General features: G+C 49.2%; 1 pseudogene; it reads right to left on the bottom strand.

The window, feature by feature from the left end:
• Positions 1 to 23,358: 23,358 nt before the first annotated feature.
• Positions 23,359 to 24,446, bottom strand: LOC142429615 (large ribosomal subunit protein eL36 pseudogene; annotated as a pseudogene).
• Positions 24,447 to 26,244: the final 1,798 nt, after the last annotated feature.

Below are 26,244 nucleotides of genomic sequence, written 5' to 3' on the forward strand. Positions count from 1 at the left end.
TTCCTTTGAATTGCTTGCCTCAGGGCTGTGACCTGAGTAAAGGTGTTGGAACCCACCCTAATCTGATTGCCTGCCATATGCTGGGGGATTACCAGGTCTTACATTGCCAACCCACTGAGAATCTTGATCCACCTAACTTGACTCAAAGCCCAACTCTGACACTCGCCAGAAGATGGATTGGCACGAGGGCGGCAACAACGGACTCAATCACACCCACGATTGTGAGGGTGGCACAGGCGTGGGCGTGATGCCACATTCTGTGACACGTGCTGGAATCTGGATGAACCTTGACAACATTATGCTACACGAAAGAACGCAGGCCCAAAAGGCCACATCCTACATTATTCCGCTACGAAACAGCCAACCCAGGCACAGCCGTAGGAAAGAAGATAGAACGTGAGCCAGCAATTGCCGCAGGCATGGGGAGATGGAGAATGCTTGCCCAGTGGATGCACAGTTTCCTTGCGGAGTGATGAAAAGCTCTGGAAATGGATAATGGGAATGAGAGGCACAACGTTACGAATGGATAAATGGTATCACTGAATTGTACACTTTCGAATGGTTAAAGTGGTCAAAGTTAGGCATAGTTTGCCTTAAAAAAAAAAAAAAAGAAATCCTTGAAATTCTAGCCTCGACACCAGGATGCTTAGACTTAGTTGTGATTTATTAGGCAGGTGCCAAAGGCGTAAGACCACTCATGCCAAAAGTCAACCAGAAAGAGCTATGCTACACCAGATGAGGCTAGGTAACAAACCTGTATCCATGACTTTTTGAGCTGTAAGTCCCATAGAGTCAGATATCTGTAGCTAACTGAACTTCAGGATCCTCAGGGATGGAGGTGTCGATCTTACTATTTGGACACACCTAAAAGCCACTTCCTAATTGTCTTTTTCACGTAAACAGTCTAAACACTACAGAAGGGAAGTGCCCCCTGTCCACTGTACCCGTCCCACCCCTGCGTTTACCCACTATCATCTGCAACCTGGTGTGCATCCTGTCAGACCTTTCTCTACCCCTGTTGCAAACATGTACACTCAAATGTTAGATTATTCATCTGCAGCTTGCTTTTCTTCATTCAACACCATCACAGTTATTAACATGCTACCATCCCTATTAACATTTGTCTCTACAAAATGGGTGCATAAGTAAATGTGGTGAAGAGAGCTGATGGTGCCTGGCTATTACAACTTATAGTGTCTGAGGTCTTAAAGGCTTGAAGATTAACAAGCGGTCACCTAGCAGGGAAGCAACAAAGCCCACATGGTAGAAGCACACCAGGCAGTGTGATTCTGAAGTGTTGACAGGATCAGGTATCAGGCATCAGAAGACCCAAAACAAACAACCATTTTGATGCGAACAAAGGAAGTTGGAATGGAGACCCAAAGCCCATCTGTAAACAACTGAACAGTCCCCTCACAGAAGAGTCACAAGGAAGGGACGAAGCAGCCACGGTGCAGTATATTACTGACGAAACACAACTTTCTTCTTGTTCCTTGATGCTTCCTCCTACCCCACCCTCACTATCATGACCCAGTTCTATCTTACAAATCTGAGTAGACCAGAGCATGTACACTGGTAAGATAAAAGCTCTCAACACACAGAATGCAGGAGAGATAAACCCCTCAGGACCAATAATGGGAGTAAGCGACACCATAAGGATAGGGGGAAAGTGGGAGGAGAAGAGACAGAAAGGGGAACCCAATCACAATGATTGGTGTACACCCCTCACCCCCACCCCAGGGAACGAACAACAGAAATGTGGGTGAAGAGAGACAGCAGATGATATAAAATATGAAAATAAAAATAATTTATAAATTATCAAGGGTCCCAGGGCCAACAAGGAGAGTAGAGCTACCAGGAGGATTAGGGGAGGGTGGACGGATCAAGGGGGAATTGATCACAAGGATCAACCAAGAGCCACCTCCCAGGGGAACAAATAATGGAAAAGAGGGTGAGGGGTGACGGAGGATGATGTAAGATATGGAAAAAATAATCTATAACTGATCAAGGGTTCGTGAGGGAGGGTGGGTGGAGGAGGGAGAGGGAAGAAATGGGGAGCTGATATCAGAGTCTCAAGGGGGAAGAGAATGCTTTGAAAATGATGATGACGGCATATGTGCAGATGTACTTGACACATTGGAGGAACGTATGGATTGTGATAAGAGATGTAAGAGCCCCTAATAAAAGTTTTTTTTTTTAATTATCAAGGGTTCACTAGGGTGGGAGGGTAGGGGAGGGAGGGGCTAAAAGAAGAGCTGATACCAAGGGCTCAAGTAGAAAGAAAATGTTGTGAGAATGATGATGGCAACATATGTATAAGTATGCTTGATACAATTGATGTATGGGTTGTTATAAGAGCTGTAAGAGCCCCCATTGAAATTAATTTTTTAATTAAAAATTATTTTTAATTTAATTCACACACGTCAAGTTCTCTCTTCCTCCAGAAAGGCCACGGAGCACGGATATACCATTCTTGAGTCCCCTCTTGTCAGATGTTGACCTTGCCTCTGATGTTTTTTCCCATCACCACAAACTAAGCCGTGAGCAACGCCCTGTTCGTGTATGCTTCCGGCTTGTGGGAGCTTTCCTGTGGGAGAGATTCCCTCGAAATGAGATTACGAGGTGGAAGTAAAACGCTCTCTGTTCTGTGGACTTTTTTGCACGCTCTCCGGTTGGGACACAAATGTAGGTTGTCCCTGGCTTGAGGACACAAAGTAAAAAAATCCCAAACGGCGGACCTCAGAGCTTGTGATGCCGTCCACGCGGGCGTCTTGCACTGGTAGCTGTTTCCATTCACTTCATAGGCTCGCTGCCTGCCGATCGGCTCCAGCAGAGGGAAAAGAAATCAGGTCCTTCTGGGCCATTCTTCAAACATTTAGAGGAAATTGATTTTCCACATGGGCTGCAGCCAGGCAAGGGATGTCCGCTACCAGGACCTGCGGCAATTAGACCCAGCCCCAACCTGCGGCCTTTCATTAGCGTGTGCAATTCCTCATCAGGCTAATATTGCAAATTGCCAAAAGCGGCGGCAGTTCTCAAATCGGATTTCATCATAATCCGTTGTCAAGGGAAGAACTTGTGGAGACTTGAAAGGCCTGGAGAAGGATACGTTTTATTCTCCCGAGCAAAGACAAAAGGTCCTAGGAGCAGATCGCCCGCCTTACCGTTCGGCTCTTAGCGTTTTGGTGTGCTTTCTCGGCGCAGTGACGCGACGCGGTCACCTGCAAAGAGCAGAATCACAGTCTCAAACTGGCTCTGGCCGCCGGAGGCCGGTGAAGTTGCCGGCCTCGGATACCGGAAGTGCAGAGGTGAGGCAGGTTTCGTGTTGGTTGACTCCGCAGTGCTTCAATGTCATCAGGAAATCCAGGTTCTTCCCTAAAGGTGATTAAGGGCCCAGGCTCTTGGGCCTCACTGTCTGGAATTGCATCTCACGGTCTGATAGCTGTGTGACCTCAGCTTAGTGTCACACAGGTGTGAAAAGGCCAGCCATCATAGTAGTGTACCAACCCTTCAGCCAGAGGAGGAATGGGAGGGTTTCGTCTGTAATGGGGCAGATCCAGAAGATTTTAGACTTTGCAGACCAAGTCGTGTCTGATGGACCCACTCACTTCTGCTGCTGCCTGGCAAAAACAGCCATGCTGTGTGGTGTGAATCAGGCCCAGCTCCTCGCGAGCCTGGGTATAACCCAGCAGGACGACCCTGTGGAGTACCCAGGCTACAGTGTTCATGGGAGCAGGTCACCAGGGCTCTCTCCCCACAGAGCTGCTGGGAGACTTGAACCAGCAACCTTTTGCTTAGCAGCTGAGGGCTAAACCACGGCACCACCCAAACCAGACCACACCTAGTGTCATCCAGTCGATTGCTACTCTTGGCGGCCCTGCAGGACCGTGTAGCGCTGCCCCGTCCCTGGGCTTTCCAAGGCTGTAAATGACAGCTGGTGAGTTCGAACCACTGATCTTTTGGTTAACTGCTTAGCCCGCTGCAGCACAGAAGACCCCATGTCACCCCAGGGCTCCTTTAGAGCAAATCTAGACAACACTTAGCCAATGGGCCTACTGACGATCTCTGTGTCCATGGAGAGGGAGCCCCGTGAAAACTTCACCTAGGGAACACAGCCCTGCCGACCTTGCCGGCTTTGAACAGCCTCTGTGGTCATAACTCATTGGATCGTAAGGCTTTCCACGCCCTTTCAGTTTACTACGCACCTTCGCGTCGCTTAGCTCTTTTGACCTTCGCAGTTCCCAGAGGCAAGGGCCCTGATCCGTCTTCTCCAAGAGGAGGCAGAGCAGGCCCAAGGGCACCGAGTTACCTGGGAAGCTGGAGCCTGAACCCTGGTGGCAGGCCTCCAAATCCTGGGCCCTTGTCCCCCCCCACACCTGGTGGCAGTGGCAGGCAGGGTAGGACCAGCACCATCTGAGGACTCGGAGGCAAGGCAATCAAGGGACCCTCGCTGAGAGTCAACACAGCCTGAAACCCCGAGCTTGGAGAGAAGAGGCTTAGATCGTGCCAGTGGCAGTGTTGCCAAGCGATCCCGACTCCCAGGCCCCTCGTGCGGGCTGAGTTGCTCTGTACAATTGTCAAGGCTTCGACCTTTCAGAAACAGGTGCTTCTGGGTAAGTTTGAACCCTCAGGCAAACGACTGTTTTTTGGTGGGTGGTTTTTTTGTTTGTTTTTTGCCACCCAGAGACTCCACTGTCATAACAGCTAGCGTTATTCATATGAAACCCAAACCTGCCTTTCCTCCACCCCCAACATGAAGTCTATGTTATCTGTTGATCGTTAGGTCAATGACAGGTATCTCTCTCTTCCTTTCGGTTTCATATTTGACTTGCAAGATGAGAAAAAGGGGGATCTCCTTCCCCAGCCACCCCCCACCTCCCACTGCAGCCAGACAGGAGGCTGATGAATGAACGAGGATGCATCCGAATGAAGAGCTTCGACACCACTATTCGCTAGAATAGCGAGCCTCATTGGCCTAGTGTGTTTCAAATTGCGCTGCTATCCACAGGGTCAGCAGTTCGAACCCACCGGCTGCTCCTCAGGAGAACGAGGAGGGCTTCGACTCGCATAAAGACTGACGGTCTCAGACACCCACAGGAGCCTTTGTTTCCTGTCCTGTAAGGGTCGCTGGAAGTCGGGCAGGACGTGAGGGCAGGGCGTTCGGTGTTCTTCGCTCTAAGGCTCAGGGAGAATTTGTGATGCCAATCCAAGCATCTGCAACGTGAACACCCTGAAGCACCAACGCGACAGGGTCCAAGTCGGACACAAAATGGCTCAACCCCATGCTCAAGACAACAGGAAACGCGTCCTGAAACCAGCACTACGGCAACCGAATGGCCCGTGGGCGGTGAGGTCAGGGGTGGCTGTTCCCCCAAACCTTTTTTTTTCCCCTGTCTTTTTCAGTCAGCCTGCAAAGGGTAATGTAACGTCAAAGCCAGGAGAGACGGGGTCGCCTCACCGGCCTGACTTGCCTACACTCTCGGCTGACAGAGTGGTCGGGAGCAACGTGAGGCCCCGCAGGGCATCTGCAGAGAGAAGGGATGGGTACTCCCTCTCTCAGGAGGCTCCCCGTCTCCAGGCAATGGAGCGGCCTCAGCACCCTCGCCTGACAAACAGCAAGTGGACAGCATCCCCCAGGGAGCCGTGTCCAGTGTCTAGGGTTGAATTCCTTCCAGTTATATAGCGAAGGTTTTCTTGTTTTTCTGAAATAATTGTATTGGCCTAGACTTCACATATCACACAATTCAATCGCATGACAAAAAGTTGTGCAATCATCACCACAATCAATTTCAGAAGATTGTCTTGTCTTGTACTCCTCTTTCTTAGCTCCCATTTCCTCCCTCAGCCTCCCCTGCCATGCCCCTAGGTAATTATTCATCCAGTTACTGTCTCCGTAGATTGACCTATCCAGGATTTCATAGACAGGAAATCATACAAAACACAAACAGGAAGCAAACAACAACAAACCAACACACACATTAACCATGACGAGATGAGACAGTGGACAACCTCAGTGGAAAAGAAAGCAGAAAATAATAAAAATGGAGACAACTTAAAAATGGGTCAAAATGGAGATCAAAAGATAAGGCGTTGCAGTTTAACCTTGCTACATCGGCCACAATTGACTCACACACGATGCTCTCTGTGTGACAACAAGCCTATTCACATTCCCAGACTGTGGTCAGAGGGAATCTACCAGAGGCTTAATCCACGTGGGAACCCGACAAATGGATTTTGGGCTTCTGCTGTCATGCACAGACGCCAGCAAACCAAGTGTTCATAATTTACTCTCTGATACTATTCCCTCCTTTGGATTTGGATTTTATTGTTTGCAATCCTTGGATCACATCAGCTGGAGTATAGCAAGGGTTTTTACATCTAGTCTGGTCATTTTCGCTTACCTTTATGTTTAACGTTTTTAACATGCTTAAATTTAACTTCCTATTGTGGGTCAGGGGAAGGGCTACAGATCAGATCGTGTTTTCACGTCCAACAGTTCATGCTCATGCTGATAGAACACATCCATTGCTATCCCTTCAATGTACCATCATCACTACTCCCTGTCTTTTGCTTTGAGTAAATGCTGCCCTTTTGATCATTAAAAGCCACACCAAAAAAAAACCAAAACGGATTTTGTAGGTGACCCCTGTGATAAAAAGTCATATAACCAGTTTTTATTGCACTCTCAGTCCTAGGAAGGGGTCCTGGTCGCCCAACGGTGCAGTGCTCAGCTGAAAACTGAAAGGTTAGTGGTTTGAACCCACCTACAGACTCAGTGGGAGGAAGACCTGGTGATCTCCCATCAACATGACAGCTTAGAGAACCCTTTGGGGTGATGAAACGGTGATCAAGGAGACCAGGTCCCTGCCCTCTGGCAGCATTTTAGTGGAGGGTTGGGGTGAGGCATGAGGGTTCTCATAGGGAGACATGAGACGCGGAGACCGGCCAGAGCTTGGTACTTCACGCCAAAGCGGGGACCATGTGAGCCTGGAGATTAGTGATTGGATGGGGAGCGGGGGCAGATCCGGGAGAGGTGGGCAGGGGCTCAACCTTTGCAGACCAGGGCAAGGAATTTGGATTTCATTGTCAGTACAATGGGAAGCCACTGAAGGGTGTTTAGCCCGCAGACTAGCATGATCTGATTTAGGGTTTATGTCTTCAAAAGGCCACTCTGGGTGCCGTGGAGAGAATGGATTGCAGGTTCGTGTGAGCCGATCAATACACAAAGCACTTACCAGTGGGCCTGGCAGAAAGTGCGCGTGGTAATAAGTGGTAGCCGGTTTTCATTATCATCAGCATTACCCTTTTATTATTGCCACCGCTTTTGCCTGCCTCGAGCTGGTTCCGGGTTCTTGGGCATTGGACTTCACAGGGTTTTGACAAAGCCTTCAGATGAGCCGGTGAATTTTTTGAAGTGTTTTCCGGGCGTTTCCCCATCCTTGGAGAGGGGATGGATAAAAAGCCCGACACCAGTGGGTACCTGCCCCCGAAAAGAACAACATTGAACCTAGGGCGGTTCTGAATCCAATGTTGTTGCTTTGAGGTTTTTATTTATTTACTTTTTTTTTTCACCCTTTGGGGGTGACCTCTGGTTACCTTGTAGCTCAAAGAAGACTGGGGATCTTGATTACAGGCTTCAAAACCAAACTCCGGGTAGAGCACAGGCCCTGTTGTGAAAATCCAACATTAAACGAAGATGATTAAATGTGCCTCTGCTCCTGCCAACTCCTCCTCCTTTCCTTGAAACTCGGCTCAGCGTTGACCTTCCTTAGGGAGTCTCCCAGGGGTCTCCCAGAACCCCTCCCCAGGCCTCGCCCCTCACAAAGGTTGTCTTCTCCTCCCCGTGTTCTGGGTAAGCTCGGATGGCCAACTGCACAATCCTGATCGTTCTGGGTCACTCGAACATCCTCAACCAGACTCTCAATACGGTAGCCAGTACTCATCCGTTTCAATTCAAGTAAATGGAACAGCGTATCTGATGAAGCCCCTAAATCCCACCAGCCACATGACAAGCGACCCGTCATCACCAGTGGGCACCGCCTTGGACCCCGCAGATATTGAACCTTTCCATCATTCCAGAAAGTTCTTTCCATCATTCCAGAAAGTCCTACTGCACAGCACCGCCCTGTGCGACAGGAACCACATTCTTAGACCTGGAACGCCAAAGGGTGTGAGACAGACGGGAGAGGCTGGCTTGCATCTGTTGAAATCCTAGCTCCTGCCCTCCTTTACCAACCTTGACCAAGCGACTCCTGTTCCCCATACCAACCTCCTAGTGGAGGAGTTCCTGCAGGAGTGGTTAAGCACTCAATACCAGCAGAAAGGCTCGCGGTTCAAACCCACCCAGAAGAGTCTCAGCAGACGGCCCAATGGTCCGAGTTAAATTACAGCCTGGGAAACGCTAGGGAGCAGGCCCCACTGCACACGTGGGGTGGCCCGGAGTCAGAGCTGACTTGATGGCAGCTCACACCCACTCGCCGGGCGGTGCCGGAGCTCTCCCATCCACGCGTGCCCGGAAAGGGCTGCCACAGAAGCTGATGCTTAATAGGCCCCATGCAAACGTTAGCTACTCTGAGCACCCGCCCTCAGCACAGGGATCAGCGCATAGTAAGCACCTATAAATGTTTATTGATTGCCCAAATATGTGAATGGACGATATTTTTGGCTTTAAGGGAAGAGGAATCCCTCTTTGGAAACCAAATAGGCTGGCTATTAATAATAGGAGCTCTACTTACTCGGCCCTGACGGCTTGCCAGGCAGGCTCGGTCCTAAGTGCGTTGTGCCCGTCCTTCCCGGCAGCCCTCTGAGGAGAAGGCTCCTCCTAACCACCCCATTTACAGAGGAAGAAACCGAGGCTCAGGGAGAGAGGAGGCCATTGCCCCAGAGAGAGCTGGGATTCGGAGTGAGCAGAGACGGTCCTGCTTCTAGGTGATGGGCTGGGGTGGGGGGTGGGGGTTATTTTCTGAAGTGTTGACCTCCCAGTCTCCTGGCCTGCTCTGTTGCTGCTTCTGAAGCTGCTGGGGGCACAGCTGATGTGCTCACCCCCAAACCCACCCACCCCACTCCCAGCCCTTGGGAGATGGCAGGGCCGGGGGACATTCTGAAGACACACCTGCAGGGAGGAAGGTGGCCTGCTCGGTTTCCTTCGCTGAGCACAGGAAGACTTGTGAGCCTGGTTTCTCGGAGCCTTTTCTCCCCCAGCCCTCCATCCCCAGGGGAGGGGCCGCTCACCATGCCCACCCCCTTCCCCCTCCCCACCTGCCCACACGCACCACAGAGCCATGGGGGAGCGGCAGACAAGGGTGCCTTTCTTCAAAGAGGTCCGCCTTCCTCTCATAAATTCTCAGCACCGGCCCAATTGGCCGCGCCGAAAACAAGCGAGGCCCCGCGAGGCCCCTCAGATACAAAGTGAGTTGTGTGCAGTCTGCCCACGTGAGGTCAAGCATGGGGGTGGGGGGGTGAAGGGGAGCCTTCGCCTCTCAGAAATCCCAAAGGACAAAATACCAGGGCCCCAACACAACGGAGTGACCGGGGAGGGTCACAGGATCCGAATGATCTACAGCAAGACAAAGGGAAGCAGGTCACGGGGAAGACCAAGACAAGGAGGAGGAAACATGGCCCCAGCACAGCAGACATTTCTAACCTGAAGGCTTGAAGGACATTTAACCTTTTGCAGGCCGCCCAGTGCCGCCCCCCCCCCCCCAGTCGCTTTTTAACTTCTAGCCCAAAATAGAGGTTGAGAACAGGCCGGGAGAGTGCCCAAACCACGAAGGAATGTTCCCAACGCCACCAATCCCACGAGTTCCTTGTGCCACTATCGGGAGCTTGCATTTTCCACGGAGCAATATTCCAATGTGTCCAACTCTTAGACACTAAAATTAGACCAACTGTGCATTCTAATTCTGTAGACACAACCCAGCTTGTGCAAATGTCCCTCTCTCCTTCCATTTCTGGGTGAATTTTTGCATCTCACAGGCTGCCAATTTTTGTGGAGTGTTCTTGGGGGAAGATGGAAGTTTAAAATCAGCTAGGCATTTACCACGAAACAAAGACTAAGGAACCCAACCTTCCGATGTAGAGAGACTTGTGCACACAGCCTGCTCGTGCAGAGCAATGCACAGATGCACAGACAAACGCCCGCCCAGCTAACCACCGAGTATGGCAGGAAGAACATGGAAGGGCCACTCCTTGACCACTGCAAGGACCAAGAACCTCCCGCGCTCTTGATTCATCTGCCCGAAGCTTCTTTGACCCGTCCCACCGCTGCCCCTCTGAGGTGGATAACGTTATGGTGCCTGGAGCAAGAATGAGTCACTTGTTCAAAGTTGCAGGCCGAAATCAGCGGAGCCACGTTGGATCCCAGGGCACTCTGACTGTAAAGGCTGAATTCTTCAACCCAAGGCTTAGTACGTGGTAATCATACAAGGTGGTGTGTTGCCTGAAGAATGGGAAGATGCTCACCACCTGGATGTGAAAAACCCTAGGGGGCAAAAGGACATGCTATTGCATCCTACCCCTGAGTTGACCCCCAAGTCTTTGGGGGGACCTTGAACAATGGAAGCTTCCTGGTGCTGTGCCAGGTACCAGGATACCTCTGGATCCGTTGCCAATTGAGCTGCTGTGGTCCACAGGGTTTACATTGGCTTTTTGGACGTCATGGGTTTTGGAAGTCTGCTGGCAAGCCTTTCTTGCTAGTCTGTCTTAGTCTGTAAGTTCCCCCCTGGAATCTACTCAGCAACATTGCCAAATGGTAGCGCAGCGGTCAATGGCAGATGAGTGATGCTGTACAGAAGATGCCTTGGCCTGGGTTGAATCCAGATCTCCAACATGGGAGCTGAGAATTCTACCACCGAACCGTCAGTTCCTCAAAAATGTTTGTCATCCGCGGTAGCCTGTTGCCATCATGTGCGTTGTGACTCATAGCTGACCTGCAGGCCAGAGTCGAAATGCCCCAAAGGGTTGCCAAGGTGGTGAGCCGGATGCAAGCCGATGGCCACCTCCTTCTCCTGGTGGGGTCGAAGAACTCTTTAGTCAAGGGGAAGCCCACAACCAGTGCACCCGCCAGATGCTTATACATAGATGTGCTATTTTTAAAAGATCAATAGGAGAGCGACAGAGAGGAGGGAAACTACTAGGATAAACTTTGCCCCAGGATTGCAAATGACTTCTCTCATTGTTCCGGCTTGGAGCTTTTCTTTACTTTCCAAGTGTTCTTTGTGAAGCGTGTGTAACTTTTACCATTAAAAGTGAGTGTGTGTGCACGTGTGAATCGAGAAAGACAGCAATGAAGGCCAAAAGTAGCTGGAATCTCAACTATTTAAATCCTGCCTCAAATTGCCATTTCGGACGCTCAACACCATCCCAAGGCCGGATGAAGCAAAGCTCATACGCCACCCGCCCTCCAGGAGCAGCTCCACCAACTCCCACGCTCCTCCAGGCGAGGATAGGATGGGGGCGCGGTGGGGCTCACCTACACAAAGGTGAAGGTTTCCTTTGTAAAGGGCCCGTCCAAGTCATCGTGCTTGCTGTTTGGACTCAACTCCAGCTCTCTCCGGGCATTCCAGAGCAGTCAAGGGGAAAGTGGGCAGAACCCCTTCAGCTTGGTCCCGGGGGCCCCAGTCTCCCTTCCCCCCCTCAGTCTGGCAGGAGGCAGCCTCGCTGATTCCAGGCGCGTATCTTTCATTTCTTGTTTTAGCAGTCATAAACGCCTTCCGATGCCAAAGCAGAACATGACTTTAATCCAGATAAAATAAAAATTCCTAAAGCCTGAAAACTATACAGCGATTTACAGGCCAATTTTAAAAAGCCAGCGCCTTGGTTCCAAGAACAGCGCATTCCACGTGGCTGCCACTGATTGCTGCCTGGTGGCCCAGCCTCCTGGGGATGAGGTCCCAGGACGTGTCTCTTGGTCCCCAAAGGCCACGATCCCTCTGTGGAGAGAATGCAGGCAAACACCCATCCCCAATGTGGACTTTTCTCAGAGCCCTGGGCCCTGGGGTCTCTTGGCCCGAGGACTCCTAATAGGATCCAGCTTCCTTTCTTTCCACCTCCCTTCCACCCCCCGCTGTTACAGAAAACCACAGTCAACTTCTCCGGGCTCTCAGCAGCCAAGTTCTCTCTAAGTAAACAGAGAATGGAGAGAAGATCAGCTCTGTTCAGTTCCCAGCACTGTGGGTTGGTCCAGGTTGGCCTGGGACCAATTCTGAGAGCGGGGGTGACCACAGGCTGCCCCTTCGCAAGGGCTTGACGTTGTTAGGTGCCTTCCAGGCAGCCCCGACTCTCGGTGATCCCCCGTCCGGCCATGCACAACAGGGTCAGACCAGTACGGCCCATAGGATTCCTTCCTAGTCTGTCTTAGTCTGGACACTGTTGCCATCCAATCGATTCAGGCTCATGGTGCTTCAGAGGAGACCTGCTCCAAAGGGTTATTTTGTCTGTTGGTTTCCTGATAGAAATCTTTTTGATAGAAGATTGCCAGGCCTTTCTTCCACGGCACGGGTCAGAAGGCCAACCTCAAACCGATTATTCAGTACGAAGCATCTGTGCCGCCCCGTGCACAAGTCTTTGTCTAGGGCAGTGGTTCTCTACCTTCCTCATGCCGCGCCCTGTCACACAGTTCCTCATGTGGTGGTGACCCCCAACCATAAAATTCTTTTCGTTGCTACTTCATCACTGTCATGTTGCTACTCTTATGAATCATCATGTAACTATCTGATAGGCAGGATGTATTTTCATTGTGACAAATTGAACATCATGAAAGCATGCTGATTAATCACAAAAACAATGTCATTCTATATTGTGAAATATTTCTTTCTAATGACAGATAAGCGACATTCTGTCTTGAAGCATGGTGTAGCATGGGTAACAGTCTTCACGCCGCCAGGTATTCCTTGGTGGGCGTAGCTGCATGTGGGCGGACTCGCCTGGAGAAAGAGGAGCGGTTTCTCAGTTCCTAAGCCCATTAGAAATACGTTTTCTGATGGTCTTAGGTGACCCCTGTGAAAGGGTCATGCGACCCCCAAAGGGGTCACAACCCACGGGTTCAGAACCACTGGTCTAAAAGCTCCGCTGAAACCGGTTCAGCCTCACACCCAGGCATAAGCAGGACTGACAGACAGGTGGTAGCAGTTCATGGGCTAAGAATCAAGCCAGGGTCTCCTGCCAGGAAATCCACAATCTTACGATGTGCCGAATGCTTTAAGGACAAGGTCTCAGTTAATCCTATGGATCCCAAGGAGCGTCAGGCTTTTTTTCAAATGTGAATCAAGAAGCATTCCTGCCCCCCTCCAACCCATTGCCTGGAACCCAGCAAAAGTCCGGGGGTCTGAGGAAAGGCAGATCCTCGTCAAAAGAAGGGGCAGGGGACAGAGCGTTGCCTAGTGAGCACGTTTCATCCTTTGACACCAGTCCTCTGACATGAGAGGATGCCCGTGGCTTATTGCCGACTGCGGAATCGCTTAACACCCTCAAAATAAGCTTCTAATTTGTTTCCTCTGGTAGATGATGAAGTGTCCCTAAGGACAGAGACGAACTGTGTTTTGTCCCAGGTATTTCCAAGCCTGGCACCTCGTTGTTAGCTGCTGCTGAGTCCGCCTCTATCGGCCTCCTCCTCGAAATAGATTGTTTGTTTGTTTGTTTAGTGTCTCTTTGACATGTTCACAGTGAACATCAGTAGGTGATGAATTACAGGCCCTTTTCACTCACTCCTTAATAGTTTTCTGCATTGTTTGAATTATTTATCAAGCAGCCTGTGTTTCCTTTCTTTCTGTTTGTCTCGCTCTTATTCCATGCTATTTATTTAACTTTTAAGGGCCGGGTGACTCCGGTGACTCCTTGGGCTGCAGTCTGCAAGGCCAGTAATTCGAACCCGCCAGCGATCCCAGGCTTTCTACTCCCATAAACAACCACAGTCTCCGGACTTACGGGGCCAGTGCTACCCCACCCTTAGGGTCGCAATGAGTCAGCGTGGACTTCGTGGCAGTGAGTTTGTTTGTTTGTTTGTTTTTGGTTATTTGGGTTAGGATATTTTTTTCATCATTAGATACAACAAAAAAGTTTCTCCATTCTTTTTCTTTCTTTGAAGAGTTTCATTAGCACTTCGTCTAGCTGTCATATACTTCAATAATCCAATCATGTCAGGAAGAGTTGCACAATTGCCATCGTATTCGATTCTAGAACATTTTCTTCCGTCTTGTCATTGTTATTCGCGTAATTATTTTTCCCCCTAATCGTGGCAAAACTGTGCACCACAGAACACTCTGCAATACCACACCTTCTACGTGTGTAAGTCAGTGTCATGGGTTAGACTGTGTACAACCGCGATGGTGATCCTTTTCCAGATTATTCTACCACCAGTGACGTAGACCCAATACCTCCCACGCAACAACTTTCCCCCTTCACCTATAGAAACGATTGGTCAAGTCTGTTTGTTTGTTTTTCCATGCTCCTCCTCCTCCTCCTCTTCTCCTCCTCCTCCTCCTCCTCCTCCTTCTTCTTGAGTTACAGCTGCATCTTTATTTGAAAGTCTCATGTGCCAACTTAGCATTTTCCACCGACCCAGGGGGCAGAAACGTTCACAGGCTTCCCCTCCTTCTGCTGGGCGCTGCCTTTGTAGCAGCCTCGGTGGCAGCCATTGCTGTCGTCTTAGATGCTTGCGTTGCCTTTTTCGCTTCCTCCGCAGCCCTGATAGCCTGTTCTCCTTGGGCCTTTCTAACTTCAGCTTTCTGATTCCTCTTGGCCATTGTATCAGCGAGAGATCACCCGTGATTGACGGCCCTCTGGAATGTGACTGCACGGCCGGTTCTTTTCGTTGGTCTTTCTTCCGAGTGCCCCGTCCTGCGCTTCCTTCTGTAGAGAACAGGCCAGTGTATCAGCCGAGGGTTCCTCTTGGGAAGGAATGCTACTGATTTGCATGTTGCATTAAGAAACTGGAAAAACCTTTCTGTCGGTCCTGGCGTAGCACCTCCTGTGTCTGGTCAATCTTGCCCCCGCTGAACTTGCACATTTTCTCCTTCATGGCTGCGGCACCAGAGGACCAGGTGAGATGGCGAAGAGCTTCCGTGGTTTTCCTGATACGGTGTTCACGTATTCTACACCTCCATGGTTAATTGCTTTTCAAATCTTCATTCTTTTAATGTGAATACCTGACTAGCACAGTCAAAGAATCAACTCTACTTATGCCTTTGCTCTGGGTTCCTCTATGACTCCATGACAGCGATTTTGGGTGTTTTGTTTGTTTGTTTGGGAGTTACCCATCCATCCACCCATCCATCCATCCACCCATCATCCATCCATCCATCCACCCAACCATCCATCCACCCAACCATCCACCCAACCATCCATCCATCCATCCATCCACCCATCCATCCATCCATCCACCCATCCATCCATCCATCCATCCATCCATCCATCCATCCATCCATCCATCATCCATCCATCCATCCACCCAACCATCCATCCACCTAACCATCCACCCAACCATCCATCCATCCATCCACCCAACCATCCATCCACCCAACCATCCATCCATCCATCCATCCATCCATCCATCCATCCATCCATCCATCCATCCATCCATCTATTCATCCATCCATCCATCCATCCATCCATCCATCCATCTATCCGTCTATGCACCCATCCACCCACCTTTCTCTCTACTCCTCTGACACCCAGGGCATCTCCATGAGTCAGATTGGCAGTAGTTCACAGAATACAAATGATCTTCACACTGCGGGTGACCACCGATGAAGAACCTGCTGGTTTCCGAGCCCGGGGTGGAGAAATCCGAGAGCACGCTGTTGGACCCTTACAAGTAGCGTAGAGTCAACCGTGTGCCGAGCTCCTTCAAGACTGAAACATAATAACGATGGGGAGGATGGTGCAGGGCCAGGCCGTGTTTCGTCGTATGGCACGCGGGCCGGTACGTGTCGGAACCAACTGTGCGGCACCTAAAAGCAACCACAATCTGTTTGGTGGCTGTAGTCTTTAACAAACCTTCACGACCCCCTCGAGCAGCTCCTTCATTCGTTGATAAGAATGGGGGTGAAGGGCAGGCTGAGAGGGTTCTCTGCATCCAGGGGACGATGTGTTGTTGTTGTCGTTGTTAGGTGTCCTCAAAGTTCTGACTCCTGACAACAGGACAAGACATTACCCAGCCTCACGTCACCATCGCAAGTGCTGCTACGTGTGAGCCCACTGCCACCACCACTCCGTTAATCTCTGCTGGAGGGCCTGCCGCTTTACCAGCCATCTACTCGACTGGACATGATCTCCACCTCCAGGGACCGGCACCGCCTGACAACATGTCCAAAGTACACAAGACCTAGTCTCATCGTCCTTGCTCTTAAGAAGCATTCTGGCCGTCCTTCTTCTAAGATAGATTTGTTTGTGCTTCTGGCAGAACTGTGGGATATTGAATAGGCTTTACCGGCACCATCGTTCAAAAGGCATCAATTCGTCTTTGGTCTTCTTCATTCCTCGTCCAATGTCACATGCAGATGAGGTGGCTGAAAATGCCCCGCCTTGCATCCGATGCACCTTAGTCCTCAGGGTGGCACACTTGCCTTTGGACTTTTCAGAGAGGTCTATGCAGACTATACAGCCAAAGTACTGTGCCATTTGAGATCTTGACACGGTTTCCATGATCATTGATTGTGGATTGAAGGAAAATGATACTCAGACCAATGGAAAGAGAACAGAAAACCCAGAAATAAAACCATCAGCATCTAGACAACTGATCTTCGATAAAGTTCCCAAAAGCATCAATTAGGAGGTGGATGCCCTTTTTAAAAAGTGGTGCTAGAGACAATGGATATTCACTTGTAGAAAATTGAGGTATAATGAAATTCTTGACAGCTTTAATCTCTTCTCCGTGTCTTTATCATGACATTGCTTATCAGTCTGGTTGTGAGGAATTGGGGGGGGGGAGTGTTTTTCAATGTTGATGTGTAATCCATGTTGAAGAACATAGCCTGTGATCTTCATCAAGAAGTGCTTCGAGTCCCCTGCACTTTCAGGAAGCCACGGTGTCCTCTGCACATCAGAAGTTGCTGATGAGCCTCCCACTGACCCTGATGTCACCTTCTTCTTCATCAGCTTCATCTCAGTCAGCTTCTTGATGATCTGCTCAGCATCCAAACTGGGAAAGGATGGTGACAGGATGCAATCTTGCTGCCCACCTTCACAGATTTTAAATACACAGTAACCCTGTGTTCTGGTTGAAGGACCGCCTCTTGTTACAGGTTCCCCAAGAGCACCTCTACCTGTTCTCCAATCCCCGTTCTTCACAATGTCCCCATCACTCGGTGTGCTCCACACCATCGAAGACCTTTGCACAGTCAGTGAAACACAGGTACACCTCTGTCTGGCTTTCTCTGCTTTTCCATCCAAGATCCATCCAACATCAGCCATGCCCTCTCTCATTCCCACACCCTCTTCTGTTCCAATCGTTTTCTAATGAACTTCAGCAAAGGCTTACTTGAATGTGATTTTAGGGATATTGTCTGATCATGTCAGCATTCTAATGGATCGCCTTTCTTTGGAGTGGATGGGAATATGAATCTCTCCCAGTGGATTGGCCAGATACCTATCTTTCCACATTGCATGGCATAGACAAAGAAGCATCTCCAGCATTGCATCCATCGGTTGAAGTATCTCGGCGGGCACTCTGTCAATTCCTGGAGCCTTGTTCTTTGCCAAAGCCTTCACTGTACCTGAGGCCCTGATGGCATCATGGGCTAAGCTGCTATTCACGGTACACACCCACCAGCTGCTCCTTGGGAGAAAGATGAGACTATCTGCTGCCGTAAAGATTTACAGCCTCGGAAACTCTAGAAAACAGTTCCATTCTCCATCCTACAGGGTCCTTATAGGTCAGAATCGACTTGAGAGCGGGAGTATTTCAGGCAGCTGAGACCCCTTTCTTGAGTGACACCCGTGTCTTGATCACATGCTACCCTCTGAAATGGTTGAACATTGACCCGTTCATTCTGGAGCAGGGACTCTGTCTTCCTTCCACCTTCTTAGCATGTTTTCCAGTGTCGTTCACTAGTGTGCCTGTAGAATCCCTCAATAGTGCAACTCAAGGCTGTTCAGACTCTTTAAACAGAATGAACCTTTATTTCTTGTAAGCATAGAAAACTTGGCAAAACAAGGGTTCCCAAATTACAGAACTTCAAGTCCACTCTAATCAGCATTAAAAACTCATCTGGACAATAGGACATCCCCTCATAGAAGTGTCACAAGGAATAGACGAACCAGTTAGGGTGTAGTGTAGCACAGACGAAACACACAACTTTTGGTTTCTGCTTCATCTTCCTGTTGACAAGACACATGGAGCTACGCTAGAGCCTTGGAGCTGGAGGAGCCACATGAAGACCCCTGCCAGCGCTGAGATGCTGCCCCTGCCACTGGATCCACAAGACTTTCCACCCACTGGCCTGCGATCTTCCTGCATTCAACATCATTGCATGCCTGTGTGAGCCTAATGAGGAATTTATGGACTAGTATTGACATATGGGGTAATATTAGACTTACGGACTTGATTTGGACTGGGCTGGGATGTTTTCTTAATAGACAACTTTTTTATATAAAGTTCTTTCTTTATACGCACGCGCGCGCACACACCATATAACTTTCCTCTACTTCTTTAATGCTTCCTCCCCACCCCCACCTCTACCCCCACTATCATGACCCCAATTCCACCTTACAAATCCGGCTAGACCAGAACATGTATGCTGGTACAGATAAGAGCTCACAACACAGGGAATCCAGCACAGATGAACCCCTCCGGAACTTAACCTTTCTAATGATGCAAATCTTGAATACAGTTCCTTATGTTGTGGTGACCCCCCGCAATCATAAAAGTAGTAATTTTCATTGCTACTTCATAACTGTAATGTTGCTACTGTAGGGAATTGGGCGACCCCTGTGAAAGGATCATTCGACCTCCAAAGGGGTCTCAACATACAGGTTGAAAACCGCTCCTCGGGACCAATAATGAGAGTAGTGATACCAAGAGAGTAGGGGGAAGGTGGGGAGAGTAAGGGAGTACTCATCACAATGATATATACATATATATAACTCCACCCTAGGGGGATGAATGACAGGAAGGTGGGTGAAGGGAGACAGCAGACGATGTAAGATATGAAAATAATAATTTATAATTCATCAAAGGTGTGTGAGGAAGGGGGCAGAATGAAGAGCTGATACCAAAGGCTCCAGTGGAAAGGAAATAGTTTGAAAAGGATGATGGCAACATATATACAGATGTGCTTGATACAATAGATGGATGTATGGATTGTGATAAGAGCTGTAAGAGCCCCCAATAAAATGATGTAAAAAAACAAACAAACAACTCCTCTGGATGTGGCAGGAATTTAGCAGGCGAAGAATGAGGTACTAAAAACCTCACAGTTTATTCTTCTAAAGACCTTAGCTACTCTGGTAAGCTGCCCCCTCCCGCCCACCCCCGCCCCAGGTAGGCCCAAGGTAAACTGCAGCTTAGGCCAGGTTGAATTAGAACAAATTCCATTAATAGCACAGTTCTAATTAATGAGATTTTCCCCGTATTTCAGTTTCCAAAGAGGGCTAAAAGCCACTTAGTAACCTGATACCTCTTGTGAATCTTATTACTAGAACCGTTTAAAAAACAGTTTGGTCTTCGGTCTCCATAGGAAATTGAAGAGGCCCAGTGTCTGTGTCCCATTTGGGATCCAAGTCTTATGTTGTGTGATTCCTTTCGGTTTGGATGGTTTTTTAATTTAAGTATTTAGTGTGCTGTAAAACAAATCTATTAACACGGGGTAGCTGCTTGCCAGGGATACTGACCAGTGGGATTTATTAATGTAGGGACAGTTACCCCCAACCCCAAACAAAACTCAAGTAAGCTTTCAAACTGTATAGGGTCTCTGAGCTCTGCCTCAGCCACCACTGCAAAGGTTTGGGGTTTAGTTTTTCTCTTTTCCCCTTGCATTGTCTACCTGGCAACTTCTTCAATTAGGTTGTCTTTGTCCCAAGGTCTAAATAACAACATGAAGTCACGAACGGAGAGCCTGCCAGAATGCAATATTTCTGCCCCTCCTTTCCTTTGGTTTAGGCCTCTCCTCCTTCGCAGTAGTTTGGATTTGATTGCCTCTTCCTGAAATTCTAATGTCAAGACTGTGTCTAATTTCTGTTTTATGAAGAAATCTGGAAACGATACAAAAGACTGAATTGAGATGCAGCGTCAAATAAAATCTGTAACGCGATAACTCTATCAGCTCTGCCAGCCGAGATACTGTGTTTCAATTAGACCTTGAGACATGTTCTTACATAAACTGACAGCAGCTGATTGACAGTGTTCATCTTCCCGGAAAACACCATTTACAAGGACAAGGTTCGACTTTCCAGAGGTGCCACACGTTGGGTCTCTGGCCTGTCCCCTGCCTGATCCAGGCACCAGAGCTGGCAGACAGGCTGGTATTCCGGCTTCAACAGGAGTCGCCAACATATTAAACATTCCTATCCCCAAAAGTTATTTAAAATGTAAAGTAATAATAACAATACTTAGCATTTAAATAGTACTTTACATCTTCAAAGCACTCCATAAACATTGGCTCTAATTCTCCAGGCGGATGTGGTCTTTGAAGTGCAGCCCGGACTCTGCGCACAGTGGGGGAGAGAAAGCTACTTCCGGAAGAGCTGGGCCCAATTAGCTAATTGTAACACTTTCATTTCTTCTCCCTGTTCAGTTTCATTTTTCTGCCTCCAACTCCCCTTTGTTATTTTCAGAGCCCTCCCAGGGTCACCTGTGACACCAGGCTCCCATCCAAACCTGTCTCCTGGAGTCATGCTGGGGCCTTTTCCCAATCCACAGGGAAACAGAAAACCCAAAAGTCCAAATGCGTGACAATTAGATCGATCTGATCTTCAAAGTTTTGCCTTATCTCTTCTTCACTGGAGCAAACGCATCCTTTTCTCTGGGACTCACCTATGACATAATAGTACTCTGTTGGGTAGCCCCCAACTGTCTGCTACGCAGCCCTGGTGACACTGCCAGGTTGGCACTGGGGCAGCTCCGTTCTGTCTTTAGAAGTCATTATAAGGGGGAATCCCCTCTTTTTAAAAAGTATCCATTGGGATTTAATACCTATATCATGTCATCTCATAGTCCATTCATGGCCAGCAGAATTGCTACCACAATTCCCTTTCTACATGGACTCCTGGCATCATCTCCCCGTCATCCCGTCACCACCCCTGAAAACCCCGGACCCCTTATTCTACTTGCTACCTCTATCGGTTCACGACGCCTGGGTTTCACAGTCTTCTTTAGAAGTCAGCAGGAACGGTTCTCCTGGGCGCCCTGGGAGTGCTGTTGGGAAAGCGTTGGACTGCTAACTGCAAGTTGGCAGTTCAACACCCCCTTCTCCCTCCCGCCCCTCCTCGGGAGGAAGATGATGCTGTCTGCTTCCGGAAAGATGGACAGCTTAGGAAACCCTGCACAGAGGCCCTATGAGTCTGTATCAACTCAATGGCAGTAAGGGTGTTGGTGGTGTTGGTGTTAGTGTTGGTGATGGTGATGGTGTTGTTGTGGTTGTTGTTGGTGGTGGTGGTGGTGACCTGTCTACAGTTTGCTGTATGACAGGGAATTGTGTGTTGCTGTGACGTTATGGGAAGCTGTGCCATGGAGATGTTAAAATATCAGCTGGGTCATCACCCATAGTAGACAGCTTTCAGTGGAGCTTCCTGACTAAGAAAACTAGTAGGAAGAGTGGTGTGATCTAATTCCATACATTGGTGAATGAACTCCTGATCAAGCACAACAGAAAACTGTGACTGAATGAAACAGGACGAAACACTGCCACTGAAAATACAGAGTGGACAACTGGACATCCACTTACAGAAGGGTCTTGGGGAGGAGACAAGCCAGTCAGGGTGCAGGATAGCACCAATGAAACATACAACTTTCCTCTAGTTCTTTAATGCTTCCCCTCCCCCACCACTATCATGATCCCAATTCTACCTTATAAATCTGGCTAGACCAGAGCATGTACACGGGTACAGATAAGACCTGGAAACACACGGAATCCAGGACAGATAAACCCCTCAGGACCATTGATGAGAGTAGTGATACCAGGAGGGTGGGGGGGAAAGTGGGAGAAAAGGGGAACCAATCATAAGGATCTACCTATAACCCCCTCCCTGGGGGGCAGACAATGGAAAAATGGGTGAAGGGAGACATCGGTCAATGTAAGCCAAGAAATAATAGTAATAATTTATAAATTATCAAGGGTTCAAGAAGGAGGGTGAGTGGGGAACGGGGGGAACGAGCTGATACCCAGGGCTCAAGTAGAAAGAAAATGTTTTGCGAATGATGATGGCAACCAATGTACAAATGTTCTTGACACAATGGATGGACGGATGGTTGGATTGTGATGAGTTGATGAGCCCCCTTATAAGGCCTGTGCACTAACTGACTGTGCCACTGGAGCACCAGTGAGCCCCCAATAAAATGATTTTAAAAAAGAAAAGAAAATACACAGTGGTTGTAACAACTGACTCTAACCTATTGCCCAGGGAACCGCCCCGGTCAGCATTTCTTCCTGGTGTACATGAGGTTTCCGTGGTCAGAGCAGACTCCAGGGCAATTAGCAGCAACAATAATAGCTACGTTTTGTGACTAGTCAATTAGATTTGATTGGGGGCTTTTCGTTCCTTCCCAACAAAATGAGAAATTAGTCATTTCTTGTTTTATTTTATTTTCTTCATTGTGCTTTTAGGCGAAAGTTTACCAACTGAAAGTGTGTTGACCAAAATCTACCCACTGAAATCCCGTCACTGGTGCGGGCGCTGCTGAACACGCTGCTTGGATTCCCCACAATGTGTCAACTCTCCCCAACTCCTCCCGGGCTCCCCCAGTTCCGATCCTTGGGATTTCTCATGACCTGTTCACCTTTGCCTCTGGGCACGCGTTGTCCTTTTGATCTCATAGAATTGATTGTTCTAAAGGACACACTCCTCTCAAGTATAATTGTTTCTTGTGTGTGTGTGTGTGTGTGTGTGTGTGTGTGTGTGTCTGTGATGGCTGATTTTTAAAAAAACATTTAATTAGGGACTCATACAACTCTTATCACAATCCATACATACATCAATTTGTGAAGTTATGAGACTGTCCATCCTTGGGCTGAAAGGCAGCCTTTGGGAATGACTTGTGTTCTAGGTCAGAAGGTCATCTCAGAGCCCTAGCTTGAAGGTTCTTCCGGTCCCTGTCAGAGCAGTAAGTCTGATCTTCGTGTGTGGGCGTGTGTGTATATTTGATTTTATTTCTTTTTTTTTCTGGAAAGGCTTTATTACTGGGGGGGGCGCGTGGGTGCACGGCACTCAGCCCTTCTTGGCAGTGGCCTTCCTCATGGCGGCCAGCATGTGGCTCAGCTCCTCTCCCTTCCTCTTGGCCTGGATATGTGTCCCCACCCGCTTCTTCTTTTTTCTTTGTCTTTCTTTCTTTCTTTCTTTCTTTCTTTCTTTCTTTCTTTCTTTCTTATTAAATCATTTTATTGGGGGCTCATACAATTCTTATCACAATCCATCCATACATATATCCATTGTGTCAAGAACATATGTACATTTGTTGCCATCATCATTCTCAAAACATTTGCCTTCTACTTGAGCCCTTAATATCTGCTGCTCATTTCCCCCCTCCCTCCCCACTCCCCCTACCTCATGAACCCTTCATAAATTATCATTATTTTGTCATATATTACACTGTCTGATGTCTCCCCCCACCTTCTTCTCTGCTGTCCGTCCCCCAGGGAGGAGGCCATACATAGATTCTTGTAATCAGTTCCCCCTTTCTACCCCACCTTCCCTCTACCCTCCAGGCATCGCCACTCTCACCACTGGTCCTGAAGGAGTCATCTCTCCTGGATTCCCTGTGTTTCCAGTTGCTCTCTGTACCTGTGTACATCCTCTAGTCTAGCCAGATCTGTAAGGTAGAATTGGGATCATGATAGTGGGGGACGGGGAGGAAGTATTTAAGAACTAGAGGAAAGTTATATGTTTCATCATGCTACCCTGCACCCTGCCTGGTTCATCTCCTCCCCACAACCCTTCAGTAAGGGGTGTCCGGTTGGCTACCAATGGGCTTTGAGTCTCCACTCTCCACTCACCTACATTTTCAATGATACGATTTTTTGTTCCTTGATGATTGATACCTGATCCCTTCGACAGCTCGTGGTCACACAGGCTGGTCCCACTCGCTTCCTGATGAACTTAAGAGCCCGCTTGTCCTTGGAGACCTTGAGTATGTCCGTGGCCCATCGCTCAGAGGGTGCAAAGCCGCACACCTCCGGGATCCTGTTCCGCACGAGCTTGGAGTGCTCCGTGAGGCAACTGGGCCTCACCTTGCTCACGTTCTTGGTCGCCTTGTGGGTCTTGTTGAGGCCCACGGCCCTAGAGTCGCGCCCAGCCATGGCTGCCGCGGTGCTGATTTTTCCTTCTACATTTTTCTCCCACTCTGTTCTGAATCCTCTACTGTGATCTCAGAACTGTCGACAGTAGTCTCCAGGCACCATAGCATTTTTCTGATCTCAGGCTCATGTAGGCTGCGATTCACGGAATCCCCTAGTCTTTTGCATGAATTCCCCCCTTGAAATTTTGGGTTTCGTCACTCTGCTGGGTTCTTAGAAGAGACCGACGGTGGTATGTTAGCTGCTCACGAGCTTTTAAGACCCCAGACAGCAGTCACCAGAGTTGCAAGTAGAACACAATCTTTATGAACTCTGCTGAGCCAATGGATGTAAATGTCTCCGGAGCCTATGGTCCTTTGCGCTTGAGCCTAAGAGCTTCATCCCGTGAGGTGATTGGCCCTGCCTGTGGCCCTTGAGTGCTCTATTGTCTATATGAATATAGACACACTACCTACCATGGAGATGTTGACGATTCTTTGTCAGGCCACTCAGCTGGGGAGGCGACCACGTTTGAAATCGAGAAGTCAGGGAAGCGCCGTTGTTGCAGACTGGAACCTCCGCTGTGTGGATTTAATGTTTGTCCCACTTGGTCAGAGCCAGTAGCCAAGGAGGCAGTGAGGCGGCCACCGTCCATCTGTCTTGGTGGGAGGAGAGATTGGTATAACCTTTTGCAGTATCAGTTAAAACTGCCATCTGTTATACCCTCCGGCCAAACCATTCTAACTCTAGGAATGCGTTCTAGAAAATAAGCGAATGCAAGTTTGCAAACCTCTCTGCACAAGGATTCTGTGTGCAGCCTGGTCTAGAGTGAAAAACGGAAGCTCAGCAAGGATCCACCAGCAAGAGGCTGGTTGGATAAACTGAGACCCACCCTTGCAGCAGGAAACTAACACCAGCGGTGGGGGGGGGGTGTTGGGTTGATACCCACTCCTACCAACCCCATGTGTACTGCCCCCACCGGCTGCTATCTTGGTGGAGGCTGATTTTTTTCTTTCGCCCATGGAGTCCCTGGGTGGATTTGAACTGCCAACCTTTCCGCTGGGGACTGAAAGCTCAACAGTTGCCCCATCAGGGCCCAGCAGCATGGGTGTATATGTTGTCCCACGAGGAAGGCCCGGGGCACCTATTCACCCAGCACGCATTCATCGAGAACCGACGCTGTGCCAAACAAGGGAGGCCATGCCCTTGCCCTCCTGGAGCTTGCGTTCTAACGGGGAAGTACATCACCCACAAAGCCACTGGGACTGCCAAGGCCACTGCCACGGGCCCATTCCAACTCCTGCCCCCCCTGTAGAGTGGAGCTGCCCTGTGAGGTTTCCAAAGCTGTCACCTTGACAGGAGACGGCCATCGCTTTCTCTTACAGAGCTGCTGTAACCTTTGGGCTGTCTTGTGGTTGAGAAACTGAGGTTCAGAGAGATCAAAGGCCACTGGTGCAAGAGCAAAGGGAGCCCCGGTGGTGTCGTGGGCTGCAAACCCCGAAACTAGCGGTTCAAAATCACCAACCACTCCACGGGAGCAAGACGGGACTTTCTACTCCTGTCATGAGTTACAGTTTCAGAAACCCACAGGGGCAGTTCCACCCTTCCCTATGCACAATCACTGTGAGCTCCTATGAGACGCCATGGTAGGGAATTTGGTTTTTGAATTCAAGAACAAATGGCTGTCAAGTGGCAGAGTTGTATCGGGAGACACTTGTGGGGAGACACACCTGACCAATGAAGAAGGTGGAAGCTCAGGACAAAGCAAGGGCCATCTGAGGCACAAAGGCGCTCTCTAGCCTCATCTGGTAGAGAAGGCAGC

The sequence above is a fragment of the Tenrec ecaudatus genome, chromosome 16, assembly GCF_050624435.1.
Source record: "Tenrec ecaudatus isolate mTenEca1 chromosome 16, mTenEca1.hap1, whole genome shotgun sequence".
Taxonomy (NCBI): domain Eukaryota; kingdom Metazoa; phylum Chordata; class Mammalia; order Afrosoricida; family Tenrecidae; genus Tenrec; species Tenrec ecaudatus.